We start from the raw sequence: 11,281 nt of genomic DNA, 5'->3' as shown, positions 1-11,281 counted from the left end.
GAAAAGTGAATGAGAGAATCAGATGTGGGCAATCAGCTGGTAAGACCCTGTAAGCAAAGCCCAGGTCTGGGAATGAGGTGCTCATGATCACTGCTTGGGAAAAAGGCAAGCAAATCCTCCCAGACTCCTCTGAGTCTAAAATAGTAAAAGTAGAAGTGTGCACAAAGGAAAAGTTGTGAATAAAAGTGTAGTTGTAAGTAGTTGTGAAAAGCCGGTGGAAGGAGGAGCCTATACCTGCTGGTTGGGGACAGTACGTCCTCTCAGACCCCTTTTGGCCTGCAAACTGAAAGGAAGTGTTCCCATTAAAGGAGGGGCCCTTACTCTGCGTTGAGAACCAGAGTCCTTTTGGACATTTTTTAGTCAAAAAACTGATAGGCAGTGTGGTAGGGATTTTGCTGTGAGGGAGACCCAGCTAGAGCCCATTGAACACACATTTGAAGGGAAACATGGGAAGCTGTAGCTCGAGGGTCGTACTCGGATCCCCTTTAAGTGATTTGCTGATGGCATGGGATGAGAGGCAAGTGCCCGTCCTAACTAATATGAAGAAAAAGTGGTAAAGGGAATTTTGTGAAGAATGGGTTTTGCTCAGGGCTTTGCTGGGAAACCAATTTGGCTAAATAAAAGTACTTAAAAGGAAAATAAAATATAGGAATAGTGATTTTTCTCTCTCTCTTTCTATGCAAGCACGTGTTATGTTAAGATTTGTGCCTTCCCTAATTTGAGCTAACTAAGATTTATGGTGGGAATGACCAGGATGTGTAAAACTAAGAGCTCGGTTTCCCTTTTCTGTTCTCTTTTCCTTGTCTTTGTGTGTATATGTGTATGAGGTAAATGTAACTGTTAACTGTCTCTAATCCAAAGAGAAAAGAATTTTAAAATTCTGTTAGAAATTCTGCTTAAAATAAGCTACCAAAAGGAAAATACCCTCAGTCTGTTTGTCTGGACAGCAAACAGGGTGAAGAGAAATGTGGGGTTTTTTTCTTCTTTCTCTCTCTGTACCTGTAAGAACAGCCCAAAGTTGTCAGGACGGAATGTTTTAAGTTCATCTACAGGAAAAGTTTCATTCTTCCTTTTCTGTACGTGTTGTAAATGGGTTTTATATGTCTATCCTTTTCCTGAAACATGAGGTGTGTCTACTACAAGAGCTTCATGAGCTCAAGTTTGCTTGTGTAGGGTAATAATCTTCTTCTTATGTTTCTTTTCTTATTCTATCACTGCTCAGTGAAACTACTATAGAACTAATCATGGAACATATAAGCATTTATTTTCAATCTCTAATGTGATAGTTTTATCTAAATTATGCATTGGTAATGCTGGGCAAAATGCTGTCATGATATTTTAAAAAAATTGAACTATTTAAAAGAAACAGACCAAATAAAAGAGGAGGTGGAGTTACTCTCTATATAAGAAAGAACTACATCTCTACAGAAATAGAGCACAAGAATGATGAAAACTGTAAACTTGAATGCATTTGGGTCAATATAAAAAGGGGGAGGGGGGAAATGACATTGCCATAGGTGTATACTATAGGCCACCCAACCAAACAGAGGAAATAGATGAACTTTTTGCTTGTCAGCTAACTAAGGTATGTAGGAAGCACACCACAATAGTAATGGGGTACTTTAACTACCTTGACATCAACTGGGAAACAACTCTGCACCAAGTGGAAGATCAAACAGATTCCTGACAAACCTAGCAGACAACTTTGTCACCCAAAAAGTAGAGAAGGGAATTAGGGGATTAGTCATTTTGGATCTAATTCTCACTAACAGAGATGAAATGATACAAGGTGTTGAAGCCACAGGAACCTTGGGAGGAAGTGATCATGCAATATTGGAATTCAACATTATGGAAACACAAGCAATAGAACACAGTCAAAGTAGAGTCTTGGACTTTAGGAGAGCAAATTTCAATAAACTTAGAGAGGGCTTGGAAAAGATTCCATGGATGAGAATCCTAAAGGGGAAAACAATTCAAGAAGCTTGGGAAATTTTGAAAAGTGAGATAATAAAAGCCCAGTCTAGCACAATGCCAACAAAGAAGAAATATAACAGCTCTCAAAAGAAACCAGCATGGCTGCATAAAGGACTCTCTGATAAATTGAAAGATGAAAGGGACAAGAATAGAAAGTGGAAAGAGGGGCACATAATTAAGTCAGAATATCAGCAAATAGTCCAAGCCTGCAAAGGTGAAGTGAGGAAAGCTAAGGCTCAAAATGAACTAAGGCTTCCAATCAAAGTCAACAATAACAAAAAAAAAGCTTCTTTCAACATGTAAAAAACAAGAAAAAAGTGAAGGAAATTATTGGTCTATTAGTGGGTGAAAGTGGCAAGAAGGTGACAAGCAACAGGGAGAAAGCAGAACTATTTAACTAATTTTTTACATCTGTCTTTACACAAAGGGGGAAAAAAACAGTCCAATCTATCAAAAACAGTGCCATAAAAAACAGAATAGAAACAGAAGTTAATATAGGCAAGGAAACGGTAAGTGAGCACCTGTCCAGCCTAGACGAGTTCAAATCACCAAGACCCGATGGATTACACCCCAAGGTTCTCAAGGAACTGGCAGATGTGATCTCAGAACCACTGAACTATAATTTTCAAAGATCCTGGAGCACTGGGGAACTACCAGAGGACTGGAAAAGAGCTGATGTAGTTCCCATCTTCAAAAAAGGAGAAAAAATAGATCCAGGAAACTACGGACCTATCAGCCTGACCTCAATACCTGGGAAGATTCTGGAAAAGATGATCAAACAATGATTCAGTGAACACCTGGAGCACGGGTCGGTAACCCGTGGCTCCGGAGCCGCATGCGGCTGTTTGAGCCGTCTCCTGCAGCTCCCAGTCGCCTGGTGTGCGCGCACCTCTCCGAACGGGTGGAGGTGCGCGCGCAGCTCTCCAAACCTTCAAGGCGGCACTCTGCCTAGAGAAGCGGGAACTGGAGGGGCCACAATTTTCCCTCCAGAGGAAGAAGGCGCCGGATGCGGTTGGCCCCGCGGGGAAGGGGGAGCGGCGGCGGGGGCGACGGAAAAGCCGCAGAAATGGCAGGAGAGATGCTGACTGGTGGCGGCCTCGGAGGAGGCAGAGGGGGGGAGGGAGGGAAAGGTGACCGGGCGGGGGAGGGGGGGTGAGCCAGAAGGAAAAGGGAAACTCATCCCGCAGAGCGGTTGCAAAGAGGGAGGAGATAAGCCAGCCCGGTACCTGGATCCGCTTCCTGTGTCTCCTCCGCTCCGCCATGATGTCCCCGTTTGGTCTCCTGGTGACGTGGGGCTGAGCTGGAAAAGGGGGATGGGGAGACCGAGGGAGGGAGGGACGGAGGGAGGGAGGAAGGAAGAGAGAGAGAGAGACAGAGCCAGCGCCAGCGCCAGACAGCCAGCGGGCTCGCAAGGGGCGGCAACCACGCGAGAGGCCGCGCGTGAGCCATTAGGTAACGTGCGCGAGCCCTTGGGGAGGCGGGGCGGGATCGCGGTCTGGCCGCCGGGCTTCCTTTCCCACTTGTCCGCATCGCTCCAAGGAACTGCGTTGTTTGGGGATGGCGACGCTGGTCGTTTGCTGCGGGGCTCCTGCTTGGAAGGGAAGGGAAGATTTGTGAGGGGAAGATGCCCTATGGGGGTGGACATATGTGTGCTCTGCAATATGTAGAGTTTAGTAACGGGCCGCAGGACCTTTCCATTCGGAGGCAGCTCTCCAAACCTGATGTTGATGACAAGCTTACTGTCGAGCCCCTCGGGCTCGACATACTCACCGGGAGAGGGATCCAGCCGCAGCCCGCAGCCGCGCCCGACAGCTGATCAGCGGCCGATGGAGACCCCGGGCACCCGCGCTGGGCCCGTATCTTCTGGAACAGCTGCTCAGCGGCCGACAAAGACCCCGGGTGTCCCGCAGCCGCAGCCGCGCCTGACAGCTGATCAGCGGCCGACGGAGACCCCAGGCGCCCACGCTGGGGCCGTATCTTCTCGAACAGCTGCTCGGCGGCCGACAAAGACCTCGGGTGTCAACGCCGAGGCCGCGCCTGCTCGAACATCTGATCGGCGGCCAAAAGCGCGTTGTAGAGGACCTGCCCCTGCCCGAACGGCTGTTTGGCGGCCGAAAACGGGTCTCGCCGAACACGGGGAAGCCGCGCCAGCCTTAGCAGCTGTGTGGCGGCCTGAAACAGGTCCCGGCAGGCAAGGGGAAGCAACTGTGGGGCGGCCTATTATCGGGTGCGTATCAAGAGAGGAGACGAGTGGAAAACGGCGTTTAACTGCCCATTGGGCAGCTACCAATTTCGTGTAATGCCATTCGGACTCCAGGGGGCCCCCGCCGTGTTCATGCAACTAATAAATCAAGTTTTGCATGAACATTTATATAGGGGGGTGCTCGTGTATCTTGACGACATCCTTATATATACGGAGACAATGGACCAGCACGTTGCCCTTGTACGCCAGGTTCTGCGGAAACTCCTAGAGGCACGGTTGTATGTGAAATTATCAAAATGTGAATTTCACGCATCTCGACTGGACTACTTGGGCTATCAGGTCTCGGCGGCCGGGATTGCAATGGATCCAAAGAAAGTGGAGGCTATATTGCAGTGGCAAGCCCCGGGGACCAGACAACAGCTACAGAGCTTCCTGGGGTTTGCCAATTTTTACCGCCAATTCATACCATCTTTTGCTGCAGTAGCTCTTCCATTAACAGACTTGCTAAAAACCAAGAAGTTAGCAGTGAAACCACGGCCAGGGTTGCGTGTAACGTGGACCATAGAATGTCAACGGGCCTTCGAGACCTTGAAAGGTTTGTTCACCCGAGAGCCCATACTTTTGCATCCCGACCCAGCAGCGCCATACGTTGTGCAAGCAGATGCTAGCGACGTGGCAGTCGGAGCTGTTCTATTGCAACACAACAGTAAAGGCGCATTGCAACCTTGTGCTTATGCGTCCAAAAAGCTATCGACCACCGAACGCGCCTGGGCTATCTGGGAAAAGGAGGCCTACGCCGTTCGGTGGGCGTTGGAGACGTGGCGGCATCTCCTGGAAGGGGCAGAGAAGCCCTTCGAAGTATGGACGGACCACAGGAACTTAGAAGCCCTACAATCCCCACGTAAGTTGGCCCCTAAGCATGTGCAGTGGGCCCTGTATTTCAGGCGGTTCAGGTTTACCCTGAAATACGTCCCAGGGGGGAAGAATTTCCTGGCGGATGCCCTCTCGCGGCTTCCGCAGTATGACAACCAGCGGGAGGAGGTGGTGCAAGCTCTTATCCCTCCTCTCGGCCCAGAGATGGTACGGGCTGTACAGAACAAGGTTGTGGATGACCTTGTACAGCGGCTGAAAAAAGCTCTGGTGGGAGATGGCTGGCTACAGCAGCACCCGCGGCTCCTAACCCGACGGGATGACCTGGCCTGGTATGGGAGTAAGATGTACGTGCCGCAAACCCTGCGAGAGACTGTGCTTTATAGGTGTCATGATGCCAAGCAGGCCGGACACCTCGGGTTCCTGAAAACCCTGCACCTTGCTAGACGTCAGTTCTGGTGGCCCGGGATGAGGCGGCAGGTCAAAGATTATGTCCAGCGTTGCCGCACGTGTGCTATGGCCAAACCCCAGCCCGGGAAGCCAGCGGGGCTTTTACAGACAGTGGCGGACCCTAGCCGGCCATGGCAGGACATTGGGATGGATTTCATCGTGGACCTACCAGAGAGCCGGGGGTACACTGTTATCTGGACCGTGGTTGACCTGTTTTCTAAACAGGCCCATTTTGTCCCGTTGAGGGGCTTGCCGTTGGCCCGGTGTCTGGCCTGGCTATTTATAACCCACGTGTACCGCTTACACGGGGCGCCTAGACGCGTTATCTCGGACCGAGGAGTGCAGTTTACCGCCAGGTTTTGGCGTGAATTCCTCCAGTTCATCGGGTCATCCCAGGGATTAAGCTCGGGGTACCATCCCTGCACGAACGGTGCTGCTGAACGGGCCAACGCGGCAGTGGAGCAATACCTACGCAGTTATGTCTCGTACCAGCAGGCAGATTGGGCTGACCTACTGGCGTTTGCAGAAATCGCCCACAACAACGCTGTGCACAGTAGCACTGGTCTCCCACCGTACACAGTGGTGTCTGGCTACGACTTCCCTCCTGTTCCCGAGTGCGACCAGGGATCGGCTTCCCCTTGTCAACCCCAGGAGTGGATGCTACAAATCAGAAAGGCATGGGCAGCAACCAAGGAGGCCCTGAACAAGCAAGCCAGTATCGTAAAGGCCCAAGCAGACAAGAAGCGCCAACCGTTCTACACCCCAGGGGTTGGGGACTGGGTGTACTTATCTACAAAATACTTGAGGTTACAAATACCTAGCAAGAAGCTGGGCCCTAAGTATATAGGCCCCTTCCAGGTCACCCACATCATCAACCCGGTCACGGTGCGCCTTCGGCTGCCTAAATTCCTGGGCAAGGTGCATCCCGTGTTCCACGGCAGCTTGCTAAAACCAGCCCCCGTTCCTGTCCGGGGGGAGCCAGTAGGGCCGGGGCCCGTGGGTGATGGACAATATGAGATACAGGAGGTTCTAGACTCCAGGATGCGGAGAGGGCGACTGCAATACCTAGTGCTGTGGAAAGGATACCCAATTACTGAGGCATCCTGGGTGGCGGAATCGAATGTTCAGGCCCCTAGATTAGTTAAGGCATTCCACCAGAAGCACCCTGGTAAACCCTCGGGAGAGGGTCGAGGGGAAACTGCTGCTCTCCTTAGTGCATGTATGACTTCTATGTCTTGCCTTCCAGGAGGAGCCTTGGTAGGAGGGGCCGACTGTCGAGCCCCTCGGGCTCGACATACTCACCGGGAGAGGGATCCAGCCGCAGCCCGCAGCCCGCAGCCCGCAGCCCGCAGCCCGCAGCCCGCAGCCACAGCCACAGCCGCGCCCGACAACTGATCAGCGGCCGATGGAGACCCCGGGCGCCCACGCTGGGCCTGTATCTTCTCGAACAGCTGCTCGGCGGCCGACAAAGACCCCGGGCGTCCCGTAGCTGCAGCCGCACCTGACAGCTGATCAGCAGCCGACAGAGACCCCGGGCATCCACGCTGGGCCCGTATCTTCTCGAACAGCTGCTCAGCGGCCGACAAAGACCCCGGGTGTCCCGCAGCTGCAGCCGCACCTGACAGCTGATCAGCGGCCGACGGAGACCCCGGGCGCCCACGCTGGGGTCGTATCTTCTCGAACAGCTGCTCGGCGGCCGACAAAGACCTCGGGCGTCAACGCCGAGGCCGCGCCTGCTCGAACAGCTGATCGGCGGCCAAAAGCGCATTGTAGAGGACCCGGCCCTGCCCGAACGGCTGTTTGGCGGCCGAAAACGGGTCTCGCCGAACACGGGGAAGCCGCGCCAGCCTTAGCAGCTGTGCGGCGGCCTGAAACAGGTCCCGGCAGGCAAGGGGAAGCAACTGTGGGGCGGCAACAGCGAGGGGCGAACCCCGGCCATCGCGCAAGTGTTACGCAGTCGGAGACGAGACTTACGGACGTTTCGGCTGGTTGCATACCGGCGGGGATGCAGGGCGTTCTACAGCTACGATCAGATGATGGGGCTTGCCAAGGGGCTGCGGGTGTGACACGGAACACCGGGTTGGTGGAGGGGAGCACAATAGGGATTCCAGGGTATGAGAGAGGGGGATATTGGACTTACACCTTCCTTCACGCTGTATGGACCTCGGCGTCAGGGGAAGAAGCAGGGCGTGGGGCGACAGGATAGAGGGGTGGGGTTTTACGTGGTTCAGGCGGATGCTGGTCTGCGTGGGGGAGGGTGGGGCTAACGGGTGGGGCTGTTAATCAATTAGTAGCAACATTTAAAAGAAGCGTTGGGACGAGTGGTTCCCAACGCTGACTTTGTTATTGCTTGGAGATCCTGCTATTAAAGGTACTCTCGCAGTCATCCGTACTACGTCGTGGTTTTTGCTGTGTGCTTGCTTTTCCCGGCGAAGACGAGGTTGACACTTACATTTCCTTTAAAATAAAATAAAATGGATTCCCCTTCCCCTCCTTCCACCCCCCGTACCTCGCCGCCTGAAAGGAACACAGTATAACACTAGACTAGGCGTTTTACATGAGGGGAAACATCTCTCGTCTTCGCCCATCTTTGCTGCCGATGCTGTTTCCCGAGGCGCTCGGCTAAGGAGGAACTTTTTTTTTTAGCCTGGCTGGGACGGAGGACTTGTCCTGCGCGTCCACAGGCAACGAGGGCAAAACCCCTTGCGACCTGGTTGTGAGAAATGGGGAAAATGAACACACACACACACACACACACATACTTGGCCTCCCCGTCGCCTGGATTCTCACTTCCCCTTCAGGCGTGCTCTGAGACTCAGGCGCGCGGTGCTTTTCATTTGCGGAGCCGGGGGAAAAAAGTTGCCTTTCCCCAAAGTGCTGCGACTCCCTTGAAGCGACTCGTAGCGGGCCCCGTTTCCCCCCCCCTCTGCACAACTTCTGGCTATCCCCCATTTGCCAGGTCTGCAACTAGAGGCGAGCGCCTCGCCTTCAGCCGAAGGGCAAAAGCCCGATCTCGTCCCGCTCCCCTGTTCCCTCAGAGCGCTGCTTGATGGGCTCTCCGCGCGGGTTAAATGGTCGTCTCTGTCCGTTCCCACCCCCCGCCCAACCCCGCCATTGATTCTGTAAGTACCGCACACGACACACACACCCCGGGGCAATTGAAGAAAATAGGATGATGAAGGACTGCAAACTAACACGTTACACATCTCCATCGATTAGCCATCGATTAACCATTATTTCCCTGAATGACAAGCAAGCCGGTGGTCAAGTAAGTGAGGCTGATGATTTATTTACACGTGAGACAGGGAGAGACGATTTCTTTATTCCGCTGGCGAGCTCAGCACCCAGCAAGCTTTGGCGAGTCAAGAGCGCGGCTCTGGGATGCGCGCCGGCCTTTCCTGCCTGGGTTTTATGAGGGACGAAGTGAGTTGGGCTCCAGCTGCGAAACGACCGCGCTTCTCCGTTCTGCCTGGGAGGATAAGGACGAATATTGTTAAAAATTGTTTTTAAAAGAAGCATCCCCATTGGATATCTTTTCTATGCAATATGTTGATAATTTATTTCTACTACTCTTGGAAACATCTCTTCATACCTCTCTCTCTGCCTGCATCCAGATGATGTTTTAATGAGGTAATTGCTTTACCATGTTTATGGTATCTTAAACCAGACTAAACAATATTGTTATCCTTTAGCGGCGGTTTGGAGAGTGTGCGCGCACCTCTCCCAAGGATGGTGGCGGCTTTCTGACGCCTCTGGCTGGAATCGCACCCATTAGCAGCAGCGCCAGGAGCGTCCGCCGGGGCAAACGAGGGGAAGGGCGGCTCCCCCAGCCTCGCAGATCCTCGGGAGCGGCAAGGACCGGGTTTCTGCTCGGAGGGAAGGGGGAGCGCCGCGGGCAGGTCCGGCTTCATCCTCTGGCCCGGCCCAAACGCCGCCTCTCTTGCCCCCTGCGCCGGGGCCAGGGGCCAGGCTGGGCACGCGAGGCGTTGTTCCCCTTCCGCAGGGCAGCCGCGGAGCAGACAAAGAAGGGAGGGACATGCTCCCTCCTTCTGCCCCCCTCCGGAAAAGCGGGTGGGGGGCGGGCTTCCTGGCTGAGCTTCTTTGGGATGCTGGCGCCTGAACAAAGGGCGGGAGCCCCCCAAGGTGGGCTGCAGCAACTCGCTTCTCTGCCCCCCCTCCAGGCAAGCGGGGCTTCGTCCCCCACCTCTCTGGACCTGCCCGCGGCGCTCCGACCCTCCCACTTTTAAAAGCCGCTGTTCTTAGGAGAAAAGCCCCCGTCGCCCCCTCCCCCTGCGCACGCCGGCCTGGCCCCGTTTGACGAACGTGGCAGGACTCCGGACGGGACGGCGTGCACCTCTCCAAAGGGGAGACCCATCGCCGCACAGGTGCCTCCCATTTTGCGCATGCGCAAAATGTTTTTTGCGCATGCGCGTGAGTGGATGCACGCGCGTGCACTTTTTGCAGCTCCCACTTTTTTGTTTGTGTGACGGAACCGGTTCTGAGTGGCTCTTTTCCTTTTTCCGGTTGCCGACCCCTGGGTTAGCATATAGACTGAAAAAAGAAAAAGATAAAAAATTGATAAACAAGCTGCAAGATCCAAAAGGTGAATTACAGTTTCAAAATGATACAATTAAAAAAATTATGAAAGATTATTATCAGATACTTTATAAGGCAGAGGAAATTCCAAAAGAAAAAATACAGCAGTATTTTAAAAAAGCAGATTTACCAAAAATTCCAGAGAATATTCAAAACATATTAAATGGAAAAATATTAATGATGGAGATTATAGAGGCTATAAAAAGGCAAAAAAAATGATAAAATTCTTGGCCCAGATGGATTACCTAAATCATTACAAGATGTATTAAGTCCAATCCTGAAAGAACTGTAATGAAATACTTCTGGAGGCTAAAATACCAAATACATGGACTGAAGCCAACATTACTTTAATACACAAAGACTCTTATTTAACACAAATAAAAAGTTATAGACCAATATCACTATTAAATGTAGATTATAAAATATTCACCTCAGTAATGGCAGAAAGACTAAAGAAATTTTTGATCAAATTTATACATACAGACCAAAATAGTTTTCTACCTAAAAGTCAGATAAAAATAATTTAAGAATGATTCTTGATGTGTTAGAGTACAAAGAAATTCATTCAGGGAAACAGATGGCTTTAATATTCCTTGATGCAAACAAACATTCAAAAGATTTTTAAGAGAAGGATAAAGTTTACTCCACAATTATTTTTATTGGGTGTTATTACAGATTGTGATACTAAAGAAACTAACTTAATGTTGAATTTGATAACAGCTGCAAGGTTATTGGTAGCACAATATTGGAAGAAGGATTGCTTGCCTACTATAGAAGAATGGACGCTTAAAGTGTCAAATTTAGCAGAAATGGCTAAGATTTTTGCTTATTTGAAGGATCATTCACGAGAAAGATACATTTCAGTCTGGAGAAGATGGATAGATTATATTCAGAATAAAAATGGAACTAAAATGTTCCATTTAGCCTATGAGTAAATTTTAGATTGTTATTATTATTAATAGTTTATTATAGTGGAATTTTTATTAGTTTTAAGTATATGATATTATTATTATTAGTATTAGTATTAGTATTGTTTAATAATTTAGATATTGTATTGTTTATTAATTTGGATTTTAATTTGTTTATGTTTTTATTATTATGTATACTGTTATTTTGCTTGTATTTATGTTAAAGGGGAGTTAAAGCGCATTATGAACTTGGTTATTTATATAATTGGTTAATGTTAGT

The sequence above is a fragment of the Vipera berus genome (assembly GCF_964194415.1).
Source record: "Vipera berus genome assembly, chromosome: Z".
NCBI classification, from domain to species: Eukaryota; Metazoa; Chordata; class Lepidosauria; order Squamata; family Viperidae; genus Vipera; species Vipera berus.
The sequence above is the reverse complement of the archived record's forward strand: the minus strand, read 5'-3'. Positions refer to the sequence as shown.